Source organism: Podarcis muralis, chromosome 8, assembly GCF_964188315.1.
Source record: "Podarcis muralis chromosome 8, rPodMur119.hap1.1, whole genome shotgun sequence".
NCBI classification, from domain to species: Eukaryota; Metazoa; Chordata; class Lepidosauria; order Squamata; family Lacertidae; genus Podarcis; species Podarcis muralis.
The window spans coordinates 40,638,821-40,648,618 of record NC_135662.1 but is presented as its reverse complement, the minus strand read 5'-3'; the positions used below and the strand labels follow the sequence as shown (position 1 = coordinate 40,648,618).

At 43.2% G+C, this 9,798-nt stretch overlaps 1 long non-coding RNA gene across 1 annotated transcript; it reads right to left on the bottom strand.

Moving 5' to 3' along the window:
- Positions 1-386: 386 nt before the first annotated feature.
- LOC144328801 (uncharacterized) lies at positions 387-4,238 on the bottom strand. The gene is made up of 3 exons (XR_013394093.1): positions 3,775-4,238; positions 2,963-3,001; positions 387-767 (listed from the first exon to the last, which is right to left on the bottom strand). It is a non-coding gene; the product is annotated as an uncharacterized LOC144328801 (long non-coding RNA).
- Positions 4,239-9,798: the final 5,560 nt, after the last annotated feature.

Below are 9,798 nucleotides of genomic sequence, written 5' to 3'. Positions count from 1 at the left end.
TGGAACGCCCTCCCAGCAGATGTCAAAGCAATAAACAACTATTTTACTTTTAAAAGTCATCTGAAGGCAGCCCTCTTTAGGGAAGTTTTTAATGTTTGATGCTGTACTGTTTTTAATATTCAGTTGGAAGCCGCCCAGAGTGGCTGGGGAAACCCAGCCAGATGGGCGGGGTATAAATAATAAATTATTATTATTATTATTATTATTATTATTATTATAGCTACTAAGAGAAGCCTAACTTCACTTTGGTGCTAGAAAAATGCAACCTGTGCCATTAATAAAGATAGTGCGACTCGTACAGCACGTTGGCGACAAATATTCACACAGTTGTTCAAAAATAATTTTACACTATCAAATATGTGAGAAAGAGACAATTACTTAGAGAGTGCCATGAAAACTTACAAACTATCTAAAATAAAGTGAACTTGCAATATCAGATTTTACTAGGTTCTTACAAATTCTTGACTCAGTTTTTCATTTTTTCTTGTTTTTTAAATGAGTTCAAGAAGATTCAAGAAAAGGGTAAGTTCAACGTTGTTCCTGGTAGCTGTGAGGTGCTGATGAAGCAGCATATGAAGTAATAAAGAAGACAGGGTGCCAACGTTCTATCCCCATTTTGCCCTAGCAGTCCATGCAGTTGAGAGACTGCTGTTTCGCCCCCGGGGGGGGGGGCAATTTGTTGGGGTTGGCGGACAGCACACTCCCTGAGCACAGTTTTCTGGGCTTCTTCAATTGTCTCGTGCCATTGATGCATCTACTAGTGCTAACTGATAATAATCCAAACGAAATCTTATCAGAATCAACATAATACACTTCTAGGTGTTCAATTACCATAAATACAAAGTAAATATAAATTCTCCCACTATATACAAATAATCAATTATAATGCGAAAGTTCATAATTATGTACGTACATAACTTTGAATAGGCAATTTCTTGGCTTAAGCATACAAGACTGAATAGCTTAGCAAGGTAGCCCTGTTTGGTTACAAATATATATACACACCCTCTCATTATAGGTTTTTCAACAGGTGTTTTACATTAGTAGAGAGGTGAGGAGGTGGAGTAGAGGATGGACATGATACTATTAATACTATCATCAAATATGGAATTTAATATTCAGAAATATAGCAAACAGGACATCAAAAAATATTAAAACAAGAAGCACAATTAATATTTTTATTTAAAACATTACAGCCAGTAGGATTAAATTCTGAATTTGACCTTTCAGTTTTAATTACAGCAATGGGTATTGAAATGTGTATCTGGATGTGAAATGTATGAGATGTAAGTATTAATAGTATCTTGTCCATCCTCTACTCCACCTCCTCACCTCCTTGCAGAGAAATATTTGAGGTCAGTTTGAGAGAGTCAAAATGACTTCAGGATTGCTCTCCTGTACTATTTCAGACACATGGTTTATATACTTATGTGTGTGTTTGCCTTGTACATTTATGAACGTTTATTTTATACTTGGGACCTTAGAATTCTTATAACAGGAGACTTTTGTGATAAGGAGAAAGATGGGGAAATGCTATGGAAGGTGTGGAGATAACACTTGCTTGATTGTATATCCTCCCTGCGAACAAATCCAAATCAATGCTCAATAAACAGGTTGCCCGGAAGTGGCCAACACCACTAGGGGGCTGAACTGTATGTCCGAGGTTATGACCCTATCCCTGCACAGCAGCATTTTCCATTTCATTCACAGAGGCAGATAATGAAATTCAGTTCTGGAACATAACCATGCCAGTGAAATGTGAATTTATTGGGGGGAAATCTCCAGCTATTATTTTCTTAGCTCTCTCCCTCTGTGGGTTGCTCATGATCTTGGTGGGGGAGAGTACCATTTACTCTAAAAAAAAAACAGGCAGTAAGGCAATTTCCTAAACTGGCAGGTAATCCGATCTGTGAGAGAGGAGGGGGTATTGGAGTCAGAGCCCAAAGTCAATGGAATATAAGCAACTGACAAGGCTCAAGGGGCCAAGACTGGATTTCTTATTCAGTCCAAAATTTGGTTGTTTTATTTTTGTTGTTTAAAAAGGCATATCTCTCGCTTCTGCTCTTGTTGACTTGACTCAGCACTTTTCAGTCAGGGAAACTCATATTGTGGTCAGTCCTTAGACAAACCAGGGGTTTACATCACATGGTTAGGACTGTAATAACATTAGAAGTGAAGCATATTAATGGGCAAGATTCCCATGCAAATTGTTATAAACTGTTTTTAATATTGTGTTTTAATATTGTGACTTGCCCCGGTGACCTTTGAATGAGTGAATGAATGAATGAATTATAATAGCATTAATAATGACTATTTCTTGTTCTTGGGGTAGCTTTTCTGATATGAATGGGGGCTATTTCAGTGGCAGGATGAAGTGTGAAATAAAGTTTATTAATGTATGTTCCATAAGTGTTCAAAGACTGTGTTGCCAGCAATCTTTACAACCACCATGCAAGGTGGGCTGAGTCTCTTTACTTCACATTGCTACTGGGTTTTGAACTGGAGACTTTGGCTGCATTTGCTCTTTACCTTTAAAGTGGATTTAAAGATGCCTCTCCAAGAATTCTGGGAACTGTAGTTTACCCCTCATGGAGTTTCAATTCCCAGCATCCCTTAACAAACTACGCTTCCCAGGGAGGGAGAAAATGTGGTTTGAATGTGCTTGAAAGTTATAGTGTAGCATACGCTTTTGACTTGTAAGCTCTAGCAGCTCTCACAAAATATGAATAAGGACAGCAATCCATGCATGCTGAAAGACATAGAGAAGGAAACACACTGCACAGATTTTCTGTAGAATAGGCAAGCACATGCTTTAAAAAAAAAAATCCCAGCATCTTCACAGATCATTAATCTTTCCATGTAACCACAAACAATGCACTGTGCAAACGCGAAGAATCATTTCCTACCATTGTTGCTTGGGGGGCTTAAGAGCAATTTAAATGTGATCGCTATTTATACACACCCCATTCTCCGAAAGCCATTTGTTCTCTCTCTCTCTCTCCTGAAATAAAAAGAATATGAACAAAAGAGTTGTCTGTATCTCCAGTGAGAACCTCAAGTTTCCTCTATTTTCTCTGCAGCTCTTTTTCTCTAAGAGTTAAATCTGCAGAAGGGAAAAGCAGGAGGGGGGAAAGCAAGCTAGACTTTATGTCTGTACTTGGTGGGATCTATTAAATTACTGCGGGATGTTTTTAATTATGCCACACATAAATGGCTCCACACAACAGCATTTGGATCCAAATGTGAGCCTCATTGACGTGTGCTCTGCATTAGCTCTGCAATGCACTTGCCTGGCACTTGTCTGTGGTGGCCCCTTTGTGGCACCTTAGCAGCCTGGGATTTGTCCTTTTCCTTTTCAAGTTGGAGGATGGGAGCTCATGCTGGCAAAAGGGGAAAGGAAATGGGTAATAAAACAGAGAGCTAAGCGGCTCACTGGAGCCAGCAATACTGGGGATCTGGTTAATTGCTCAAAAATGAAAAAGATTCAGGATTTTTCATGAAATCCCATAGGTGCACTTGCCAAGCCTCAAATATTAGATTGAATTACAGTTTCTAATTCCTCCCCCTCCTCCTCCCCCATTTTACCCACAGCCATGTGTCTTATTTCTTCCAAAGGCTCTTCCACATCACAGAACAGTCACTCGAAGGGGGCTAAGCTAAGCATTAGGCACTGTTTTTCTGCCTGCTACTTGCTTTACTCAGTCCGATTTCTTTATTCCTAACATTTTGCCTTGTGGTGTCCGGTAAGGGTGGGGGGCAGCTCCTTCTCCTCACCTCCTGATCCTCCTGGACATGGATGGTTATTCATTCTCTTTTCTTATGCAGAAACCTTGCCAGGGACCTTACACAGAGCTGATGCCTGACAGCTGATTGTAACATCCATGTTGAGGGTGAGCCCCTTTAGGCCATAGGCTGTAGGGTAAAGAATAGTGTATCTGAATGCATCACCATGAAAAAGAAAAATCCTGAATGTTACAACCCTCCCCAGAGTGGCCCAGCTGTCGTATCTTCCTCAGCCAAGGAGCATGGTGGTCGGTGGGGAACAACACACAACCAGAAAACATTGTTGCGCACCACCACAATCTGAGAAGTGAGGGATTTCAGGGGTTCCATGTGCTTACCCAGGGTTCAGTTTCCTCAGAATGAGGGACAGTGGAGACTGAGGTGTCTTTATGATATATGGTTTATCCATCAGAGCCTACACTGGAAGTTCTCGCAGCATTAACACCCCAAGAAGGTCTTGCTTCTCCCACAGCCACAGCCTTGGATTCCAGCAGAAATCAAGCATAGCTCTGGCTCTCTGGATTCTGCCTGCTTCTAGACAAGCAGCCAAGAGGAGGTGCAACCACAGACGCACACTAAGAGCAGCAGCCTTCCACCAGCTTTATCCTAGGAACATCTTATAAATAAATAAATGCCTGCCTGTACATGAAAGGGTACAGCAGATGGCCTGGACCAAGTAGATTAACAGCCAGTGTGGTGTTGGAGATAAAGTGTTGGAGCTGAGAGAACAGGGTTCGAGTCCCTACTCAGCTATGAAGCTCACTGGGTGACCTACCTAGGGGCACTCATAATCTCTCAGCCTAACCTACCTCACAGGATTGTTGTGAGGATAAAATGGGGAGGGGGAGAACTGTATATGCTGCCTTGAGCTGCTTGGAGGAATGGTGGAATATATTAAATATAATAAATAAATTCATGAAGAAACTGCCAGGAACATCTTGGTCACTGCTGCTGGTCATGGCTTGGGCCACCTCCTCTAAGCTGCATGGAAAAGCATGTGGGATGCATCCTGTACCTGGGGAGAGTAGAACAATAGATAGCAGCTGGCACACAATAGGTGGCTGAACCTGGCTGCACAATAGATGTTTGTGGGGAAGAAGGCAGAGGGGTGCCACCAGGTTGCAGAGCCACTGCTTTCACCTCAACCTCACCCCAAAAGTGGCTGTGATTCTGCGAAGCAAAAATAAAATAAAATCAACTTTCACGAATGTTTGGTAAGCAAAGACTAGAACCAAGTGCCTGGCCTTTACCAACAGAGGATTTACTTGCTTGTGGAGATAAATACATCCACAATGATCCCCGCTGTTGGGGTGTGGGAAGGGAAAGAGCTTTAGAGCAGGCATAGGCAAATTCAGCCCTCCAGATGTTTTGAGAATACAATTCCCATCATCCCTGACCACTTGTCCTGTTAGCTAGTTATGATGGGAGTTGTAGTCCCAAAACATCTGGAGGGCCGAGTTTGCCTATGCCTGCTTTAGAGGAATCAAGTTCAGATAAGACATACCACGTATAGTGAATGGGGTGACATGGAGGTATGGGAGATAGTTGCAGTAGTTGCTTAGCTGTATGGGATGCTTTGTTCTGTTGCCCCCAGTTGTTGGAGCGGAGTTTGCGTCTGGAGTCCTAAGCCAAGGGAAGATCTGAGGCAAAGAACTTGCATTGCTGATGACCACTGTTGTTTTAACACAGAGCACTGAACAGACTTAGTTTTTGTGAACCTAGGCCTGCTTTTCTGCGTCAGTTTTTCCATTCTGCCAGCTAGGATGTGGGGCCAACCCAACCATGAGACAGAGTGAGGCAGTGGCCTAAGGTAGCTTGCTGGGCATGAGGGGTAGCCATGAGGTGGGTTTTTTTTTTTTTGGAAGGGGGGAAGAACTGTGTGGGCCACAATGCCTGCCCTGCCTAATGTTTCCCACCCATGGCCTCAGCTGCCCTGGTGAATAATGTCCTGTTGTCTATGCTGAGGTAAAATCCAACTGCCAATCTGGCCGCCTTCTGTATGTGAAAGGGTGAGGGGTGGGGGTAAGGGTGGGGTGAGTGCCATCTTGTTTTTTGCCTCAAGCAGCAAGGATGAGGCAGACTGTGAATGGGCCGGTGTGACAAGGCTTTGCTGGCATTCTTGTACAAAGAAAGCTAAACAAACCTCCATACTATGCTGCACTAATAAGCCAACAGTATAACTCTGACACCAAACATAAAAATACATTCCATACATAACGTTGGCACAACCTTTTGGGAAAGTGCCTCAGAGCTGTGTTAGCCCCGCATCTATAAATCTCCATTAAATCAGTTTGACCGGGGTGAGTGGTAAGAGAGAGAGCTGCCAGAAATAGCTCTTTTCCTGCAAGATGTAGAAAAGATTACAGCCGCGACTGAAGGGAGGGTGGGGGTGGCAGTGGCGGCAGAGCGGGGGTGGGGGGTGGAGTGGAATCAAACCAGAGGAGGCAGGAGAGCTGTGAAAGGCATCTCATAAAAGTCTCATTTGTTGGAAGGCTGGAGGAAGTGGAGGCAGCTCTGGCACACGTGTCCGCGGTGCTAAATTAGCTGTTAACACAAATAATCAAAGTGCAAGGCCCATCAAGCCGCTGGCGCCAGCAGAACGAGGGAGTGGCCAGGTCAATGCTCCCTCCAGAGCCAGCCAGCTAGCAGGTGGAGACTCTGCGAGGGGACTTGACAGGATGGAAGTGCTTAGAGAACACATTGATCCACTGACAGAGGAAAACGCCACTCCACTCCCACTTTCCAGCTATTGTGTGCGGCGAGTGTTTGGTGTGTGTTTTTAATCCTCCCCCCCCCTTCTCCTCCTTTGACTGACTTATTTAATTCCACCCCCACCCCCAACAAGTTGCTTAAGTCAAGAGCTGGAATGCTCAGTCCATATTTGGCATTGGCATCGGCCAAGCAGCTGAACAAAAAACAAAGCCAAGAGTTATCAAAGGTCGCAAAAGAGCTAATCAACCCAAAAGCTTCCCTTTGAAAAGAACAAATGCTTTACAGAAATAGGATTCAAAAAACAATATATGCCATAGCTGTAGGGTGTGTTCCTACATTTTTATTTTTATTTAAAAAAAGCACTAACAACACTCAAGCACCACCCTGGATTTTTTCAGATGGCTCAGCCTTGGGAAACAGAAATTTTTGAGCACGGAAATGAGGAATCCCACCCTCAGCGCAATCGTATTCTCATATTAAACCATTTGGATGATGATAGGATTCCTAATTTGTTTGTTTATTTATATCCTGCTTTTCTCCCAGTACAGAACCCAAGGAAGCTCCCACCATGAATTAAAACTAATACAACTAAAACATGCACACCCACTATATATATGGAGAGAGAGAGAGAGAGAGAGAGAGAGAGAGAGAGAAGTAACCCTCTTAAAAACAGCATGGAAAATACTTAAACCATTTAAAAGCACACATAGAAAAGGAGAGAATGTACAGCACCCACCTTCAGAAGACTCTGCCACAATGGTCAATGCCAGTGATAAGAAAGTAGAAAGGAGGTCAGACTACACTCCCATGGCAAGGAGCTGCACAATCTCGAGAAGCCACCAAGAAGGCCCTGTCTTTTGTCCTCACCAAATGTGCTTGTCAAGGTGGCAGGACCGAGAGAAAGGCCTCTCCAGAAGATCTCAAGGTCTGGGCAGGCTCTTAAAGGGAGATACAGACCTTCAATTTGCCTGTATCCAAGTTGTATAGGGCACTTTTAATTGTGCCTGGCAATCAACCATTAGCCAGTGGAGCTGTTGTAACAAGTCAGCAATCTGCCCGTAGCATCTTTGACTTGCTGAACTTACAAGCACTTCCCAAAGACAGCCCCACATAGAGCATGATGTTGCAGTAATCCAAACAGGACATAACTAATGACCAGATCTCCTGCAATGGGCACAGCTGGCACACTATTGTTAAATGAACGTGAAGATGCTCTCCCAGTCACTACCAACCCCAAGGCATCTAAGCTCAGGGTTGAATCTAGGAGTACACACAAGCTGTGAACCTGAGTTTTCGTGGGGACTATAATTCGCCCAGCACAAGTTGAATCGCGGTTTGCTGATCTGCTTTTCAATTGACCAGGACAACCTTTGTCTTATCTGGATCAAGCTTCATTTGTTCTCCCTCATTCAGTCCATCACTGACACCGGAGAACAAAAAAGTTCCCTCAGATTTAAATGATGAGAACCCCCAAATTCTGGGCAACCTCTCACAGCGGTTTAATGTAGATATTTAATAGCATGATGCACAGGACAGAATCCTGAGGGATGTCACAAGCCAATGGCCATGGAAGTCCCCTAGCACCACCTTCTGGGCTTGCCTGTCCAAGAAGAACAATGGTTTCAAATCCCATTCCAGGCAGGTGGCCCAGAAGGATACCAGAGTCAGTGGTATTGAAAGCTGCTGAGATGTCCAGCAAAACAAACAGGGATGTGCTTCATCTGTTAAGCTCCTGAAGTAAGTCATCTACCAAGGCGATCAAAGCAGTTTCCATGTCATAACCTGGGAAATGGGTGTTGTCATTTGTGCTGATGGTATGGTTTTCTTTGTCTATTGTTGGTGTTGGGCATCTTTTTTTCTCCTTCCTTAGCAAATAGTTCCCTCAATTCTAATTCATTTTCCATTGTCTACCACCTTCAATTATTTCTGAAAGATTACTTCTGGTGCAATTCTTCTTCTTTTGCTTCAGCGAATGATACAAATCTGGGTGAAGCATCAGTCATAAGACTATTGACACAAACTTCTGACTTGTTTAGTTTGTAATGGTGGATTTGTCTCACTAGCCACACAGCACAGAACAAGTAGTCAACTGAACCGTCTTTGCTTGATTTGTATTTCATGGTGGTGATATAGAGTTACACAGTGTCTCCATTTCTTAATAGCATGTGTTTTTGAATTTGGATTGCTGGATCTGGTGGTCTGTGGTCACTGATTGGAATAAGTCTTATTCTGTAAAGATCCAAAGGAAAGTGCTCACATCCCTACAACTGCCAAGGCTTCTGTTTCGGTTAACAAGAGCCACTGTTCTGTGTCTGTTCATGTTCTTTTTGTATATGCCCTGACATGACCTAGTTGCTTCAAAATAAGCAAAAATGTCCAGTTAATTCAAGACGGCTTGAAATAACTATTATATCTGGTTATCTGTTTCATCTCAGCTTGCAATGCAGTGGTTTTTCTTCACTTGCTTGTTCATTTTCTTTTATTGTCTGTTGTTGGGTTCTGATTTATTTTCACCTTGCCATCAGGTACATTGTTGCAAGGGATGTACTACTCAGACATGGGTGTAACTTTATGACACAAAATGGCTTCTGTTGCTCTGCCCATTGCCTGCTCTGAACCCTTTTCTTCAACCATCTCAACAGTTTTCTCTGTCCCGCCCCACCTCCTGAGAATTCTTCCCAGTCCTCAAATATCCCTTGTATGAGGTTTTTAACCCCACATGGACTGACAACTTCCACTCTCTCACAGAAAGTGGCTTACACTGCTTTGTTTCCTGAACAACCAAACATTTTGAACCACCAGACCAGCTTAGCATGTCAGAGGCTTCCACACTGCAGGACTATGTAGGTGTTCTAGAAAATCTGTCTACTAGGAGAAGGGCTGTAGTTCAGCGGTAGAGCACAAGATCAGGTTTGTTCCTTTGCCTTGTCAACAGAGCAGTATCAGCTGTTTACTGAACATGAGGTTTTATCTGTTAGCTTTATGCACTAACTTTAGGTACACTGAACAAGAGAAGTCAACTTCCAGGTTCAGATGGGGGCATGACTGTCCGCATTCCCATCCTGACCACCCCAATATAAGGAACCCCCCCAGTTTCCACAAACAGCTTGTACGATTGCTAACATGTTCTTATATCCGCAGAGTTCTTAATGTTTAACCTAAATCTTCCTCTTGATAGCCCAAAACAGTTGCATCACTCCAAACCATACATTTAATGCACCTTATACCATATTAACAGTTAGGGCTTTCCCAAATAATCATGGGAATTGTAGTTTCTCAAGGGTGCAACTTCACAGTTTCCAA